The following is a 6,040-nucleotide window of genomic DNA, read 5'->3' on the forward strand; positions in this document are numbered from 1 at the left end:
GTCCCACTTTTCGCAACTGCACTGGGTTGAACCCTTTCACTCATTTCTTGGTGCACTGTCATTTTGCAATATTACAATATCATTTACTTGTATGTTTCGTGATGTCTTCTGCCATTTCTGTCTCTGTTGGAGGTTTAGCAGGTATTCTCGTTTCCATCATTGCCAGAATTCATTGGCCAAGAACTTCACTCTTCTCCACCTTTTGTGCAGATAGAGGTCTTCATTACAGAACTGTCCAGGAGATGGCAGAATAAACATGGTTGGGAGTAAGGGGCCAGTAGGATTATGAAGATGCTCAACTCGTAAAGTGAAGTAATTGTGATGCACATCAGCACAGCACACGGTGCACACAGTGAAAAGTTTCCTCTGCATTTAACCCATCACCCATGGTGAGCAGTGGGCAGCCATGACAGGACCGAGGGGCAGTGTGTGGGGATGGTTCCCAGTAACACCTCAGTGGTACCTTGGCAGATCGGGAATCGAACCAGCTACCTTCTGATTACGAGGCCACTTCCTTAACCTTCCTTTTTAAGTTGAAGTTTTTTACATCACTTTGTTAGTTTTTTCTAAAGTAAGTTAGGAGGTATTTTCACTCTTTGATATGTTTTCAAGCCCTTTTTTAAAGTACACAATTTTCAATAAATTTTTTTTTTTTAATTTACCAGCCGAAGAAGGCCCAATCTCGTCTTCTCTCAGAAGCTAGAAAGGGTTGGCCCTGGTTAGTACTTGGATGAGAGAATGCCTGGGAATACCAGGTGCTGTAAGATTTAACTATAGAAAAGTTTTTACATCGCTTTGTTAGTTTTTTTCTAAAGTAAGTTATGAGGTATTTTCACTCTTTGATGTTTTCAAGCCCATTTTTTAAAAAAAAAGTCCATCTTTTTCAAGCAAAATTTCCTTACGGCCATATCAGCCAAAGAACGCCCGATCTCGTATGATCTCAGAAGCTAAGCAGGGCTGGGCCTGGTTAGTAATTGAATACCAGGTGTTGTCAGCCTTAAATATTGAAAATCTTTTTAAGTTTAAGTTTTTTCCATCGTTTTGATCTAAAGTAAGTTAGGAGGTATTTTCACTCTTTGATATGTTTTCAAGCCCGTATTTTTAAAGTCCATCATGTTCAAGCAAAGTTTGCTTACGGCCATACCAGCTAAAAAACACCAGATCTCGTCTGATCTCGGAAGCTAAAAGTGTTGCGCCTGGTTAGAACTATGATGGGAGACTGCCTGGGAATACCAGGTGCTGTAAGCTTTAATTATTGAAAAACATTTTAATTTGAAGTTTATTACATCGCTTTGTTAGTTTTTTTCTAAAGTAAGTTATGAGGTATTTTCACTCTTTGATATGTTTTAAAGCCCAACATTTTCAATCAAAGTTCGCCTGTGACCATACCAACGAAGAGCGCCGGGTTTCGTCTGATCTCGGAAGAAAAGAACGGTTGGGCCTGGTTAGAACTAGGATGGGAGACTGCTTGGGACTACCAAGTGCTGTAAGCTTTAACTATTGAAAAACATTTGTTCGTTCTTTTTCTAATGAAAGTTATGAGGTATTTTCACTCTTTGATATGTTTTCAAGCCCTTCTTTTAAAGCCCAACATTTTCAATCAAAGTTTGCCTATGGCCTGGGTCTTCTGGTTTATAGGCAAGTGTGTTAACCACTAGGCTACTACCACGCCCGATTTTGTCTGATCTCTTAAGATAAGAACGGTTGGGCCTGGTTAGTACTTGAATGGGAAACTGCCTGGCAATACCAGGTGCTGTAAGCTTTAACTATTGAAAAAGTTGAAGTTTTTTTACATCACTTTGTTAGGTTTTTTAAAGTAAATTAGGAGGTATTTTAACTCTTTGATAAGTCTCCAAGTCCATCATTTTAAAGCAAGGTTTGCTCATGGCTATACCAGCCAAAGAAAGCCTGATCTTGTTTTTTCTTGGAAGCTAAGAAGGGTTGGGCCTGGTTAGTACTTGAATGGGAGCCTGACTGGGAATACCAGGTGCTGAAAGGTTTATCTATTGAAAAAAAAAATTAAGTTGAAGTTTTTTACCTCGCTTTGTTAGTTTTTTTTCTAAAGTAAGTTATGAGGTGTTTTCAATCTTTGATATGTTTTCAAGCCCTTTTTTAAAGTCCATAATTTTCCAGCAAAGTTTGCTCACGGCCATACCAGCCGAAGAATGCCCGATCTTGTCTTATCTTGCAAGCAAAAAACGGTTGGGCCTGGTTAGTACATGGATGGGAGACTGCCTGGGAATACCAGGTGCTGTAAACTTTAACTATTGAAAAACTTTTAAGATTTTTTTTTTTTTAAATCGCTTTGTTAGTTTTTTTTTTTTTAAGTAAGTTATGAGGTATTTTCAGTCTTTGATATGTTTTCAAGCACTTTTTTTTAAAGTCCAACATTTTCAAGCAAAGTTTGCTCACGGCCATACCAGCCGAAAACGCCCGATCTTGTCTGATTTCAGAAGCTAAGCAGGGTTTGGCCTGGTTAGTACTTGGATGGGAGACTGCCTGGGGATACCAGGTGCTCTAATCTTTAACTATTAATAAAACTTTTAAGATTAATTTTTTTTTAATCGCTTTGTTTTTTTTTTTTTTAAGTAAGTTATGAGGTATTTTTAGTCTTTGATATGTTTTCAAGCCCTTTTTTTTAAGTCCAACATTTTCAAGCAAAGTTAGCTCATGGCCATACCAGCCGAAAAACGCCCGATCTTGTCTAATTTCAGAAGCTAAGCAGGGCTCGGCCTGGTTAGTACTGTCATGGGAGACTGCTTGGGAATACCAGGTGTTGTCAGCCTTAACTATTAAAAAACTTTTTTACATCGCTTTTTAATTTTTTTCCAGAGTAAGTTAGCAGGTATTTTCACTCTTTGATGTTTTAAAGCCCCTTTTTTTAAAGTCCATCATTTTCCAGCAGAATTTCATCACGGCCATGCCAGCCAAAGAACGCCCGATCTTGTTTGATCCTGAAAGCTAAGAAGGGTTTGGCCCGGTTAGTACTTGAATGGGAGACTGCTTGGGACTACCAGGTGCTGAAAGCTTTAACTATTTAAAAACAAATTTTTAAAAAAAAATTTAGCGCTTTGTTAGTTTTTTTCTAAAAAAAGTTAACAGGTATTTGACTCTTTGATATGTTTTCAAACCTTTTTTTTTTTTAAGTCCAACATTTTCAAGCAAAGTTTACTTATGGCCATATCAGCCAAAAAACACCCGATCTAGTCTGATCTCAGAAGCTAAGCAGGGCTGGGCCTGGTTAGTACTTGCATGGGATACTGGCGCTGTAAGCTTTAACAATTGTTAAAGCTGTAAGCTTTAACAATTGAAAAAGTTTTTAAGTTGAAGTTTTCTACATTGCTTTGTTATTTTTTTCTAAAGGAAGTAAGGAGGTTTTTTAACTCTTTGATGGTCTCAAGCCCCTTTTTTTAAGTATCATTTTCAAGCAAACTTTGCTTAGTGTCACGGGGTGGGCTGTACATGGCGGTGAAGGAGGACGCATTCGCACGATCACAGGACAGGGGTTTAATATAAACTTCACAAGACAGGGGAACATCAACACGCACAATGACCCGACGGCTAACAGACACGAACAGGATAGCTTTATACAATTATATAAATAGACAGCAGGTGAACACGATCAGGGAACATTACACAGGACAAACATGAAACTCCGGTCCGGATCCGGAGTAACCCCTGCCAGTCCGGATCATGACACTTAGTGCCATTTAAGCCAAAGAACACCCAATCTCGTCTGATCTCAGAGGCTAAGAAGGGTTGGGCCTGGTTAGTACTTGGATGGGAGCCTTCCTGAGAATACCAGGGGCTGTAAGGTTTATCTATTGAAAAAAAATTTTTTACATCACTTTGTTCGAATTTTCTAAAGTACGTTAGGAGGTGTTTTCACTCTTTGATATGTTTTTAAGCCGTTTTTTTATTATTATTTTCATTTTTTAAATTCCATCATTTTCAAGCAATGTTTGCTAACGGCCATACCAGCCGAAGAATGCCTGATCTCGTTTGATCTCGGAAGCTAAGAAGGGTTGGGCCTGGTTAGCAGTTATATGAGAGACTGCCTGGGAATACCAGGTGCTGTAAGCTTTAACTATTGAAAAACTTTTTAAGGTGAAGTTTTTACATTGCTTTGTTAATTTTTTTCAGTAAGTTAGGAGGTATTTTCCCTCTTTGATATGTTGCCCATCCCTTCTTTTTTTTAAGTCCATCATTTTCCAGCAGAATTTCATCACGGCCATACCAGCCAAAGTATCTCATCTGATCTCAGAAACTAAGAAGGGTTGGCCCTGGTTAGTACTTGGATGGGAGACATCCTGGGAACACTAGGTGCTGTAAGATTTAACTATTGAAAAACTTTTGGACCTGGTTAGTACTTGGAAGGGAGAAGCCTGGGAATACCAGGAGCTGTAAGCTTTATCTATTGAAAAATGTTTGAAGTTGAAGTTTTTTACATTGCTTTGTTAGTTTTTTTCTAAAGTAAGTTAGGAGGTATTTTCGCTCTTTGATATGTTTTCAAGCCCAAGGAATCCAAGGTGCTGTAAGCTTTAATTATTGAAAAACTTACAGTTAGGAGTTTTTAAATAGTACCAAAAAAAGAGCTTTCCACTATGAAAAAAGATTTATTAAAAGAACGTAGTCGGTAGGATTCAAACCTGCGCAAGGAAACCCCTAATCAATTTCTAGTCCATCACCTTAAACACTCAGCCACGACTACAGCATATGGAAAAAAGTTCAAATAAAATGCTTTGTTGTGACCTTGAGTTAAAGTGAACCACATATTTTTGAATATTCTATTTAGGATGGGCAGTTGAAGTGCAATCTGGGTTCAATTCGCAGCCAATTGATCTTTATTTTACAAAATAATTGGAATTTATTACAGTTCATATGTCGAAGAAATGATGCAACAGATCTAACTTTTCTTCCACAGTACACATGGTCAAGTGGTAAAGGCATTAGTCTAAAAGTCCATTGGGTTTATTGTAATGAACAATGGGATTATCAGCAGGTCTGCATCAGTTCAATATGATGCTGTGCGTGGAGATGGTGTGGCTCTCAGAAGAAAGGAACGTTCCCCTCATCACTATGATGCCATCTTTCACAATCAGGGACAGTCATGCACGCATTAATATGTCGTTTTTGTGGCTCTTTTTAATGTGCCATTAAAAATGAACTACCCAGGTTTTTGTGTAAAAGGAAGACACTCATCTAGACTCTTCTCTGTCTCGGCCCCTCTGTGGTGGAATGAAGTTCCCCTCGAGGTCAGAACAGCTCAGTCACTGAGTATTTTCAAACGGCAGCTCAAGACCTTCCTCTTTAGAGAAGATTTAGATTAACTTGTAACCTTCTTGTTTTCTGACTTATGTATAGAAACTACAACAGAGTGAATAAAAAGATTGTATTCATAGTTGGAGGTCCTAGTGAACCGGAACTGATCACTTCATCAATGGTGACATGGAAGCACGTTGTAAGTCGCTCTGGATGAAGGCCTCTGCCAAATGACTTAAATGTAAATGTTCCACCTGGAAAAGTAGTCCATACACTATAATTTGCAAATCCTTTTCAACCGAATATTTGTTTTTGTTTTTTTTTTTGCAAATCTTCATTCATTTTTGTACACACAACGTTGGGAATTATGCTAAATTATTGCACCGCAAAAAAAAAAAAAAGTCTTCTAACGCATCCCCTGTCAACTGGCTTCCTGGATTCACTGCTTGATTTCCAGAGCTCATATTTAATGAAGAAATATTGCTGAACAGATATTGGAATAGAAACCGAGCCGGCCAATCCGGCGTGTTATACAGGCGTGAGGCGGCAATACTGCCACCTACCGACAAAAGTGGGCAGAGCATAAACAGGAACAATGAAGTTATACATAATATATATTAAAATTATTACCACTTTAATTTGCATATGGTGTATGTAATATGTGTGCTACTATTCTACTTGTTTGTTATTTAGGTCTGTCTTATTCTAATCTTGTCTTTAACTACTTGCCTCACGCCGACTCGACTGAATGTTAAAGTGTGGTTGTTCCTTGAAAAGT

General features: G+C 38.2%; 2 pseudogenes; both read left to right on the top strand.

Moving 5' to 3' along the window:
- Nucleotides 1-1,130: 1,130 nt before the first annotated feature.
- Nucleotides 1,131-1,248, top strand: LOC114789445 (uncharacterized; annotated as a pseudogene).
- A 2,716-nt stretch (nucleotides 1,249-3,964) lies between these two features.
- On the top strand, nucleotides 3,965-4,083 carry LOC114789379 (uncharacterized; annotated as a pseudogene).
- Nucleotides 4,084-6,040: the final 1,957 nt, after the last annotated feature.

The sequence above is a fragment of the Denticeps clupeoides genome, chromosome 4 (assembly GCF_900700375.1).
Source record: "Denticeps clupeoides chromosome 4, fDenClu1.1, whole genome shotgun sequence".
In the NCBI taxonomy this organism is placed as follows: domain Eukaryota; kingdom Metazoa; phylum Chordata; class Actinopteri; order Clupeiformes; family Denticipitidae; genus Denticeps; species Denticeps clupeoides.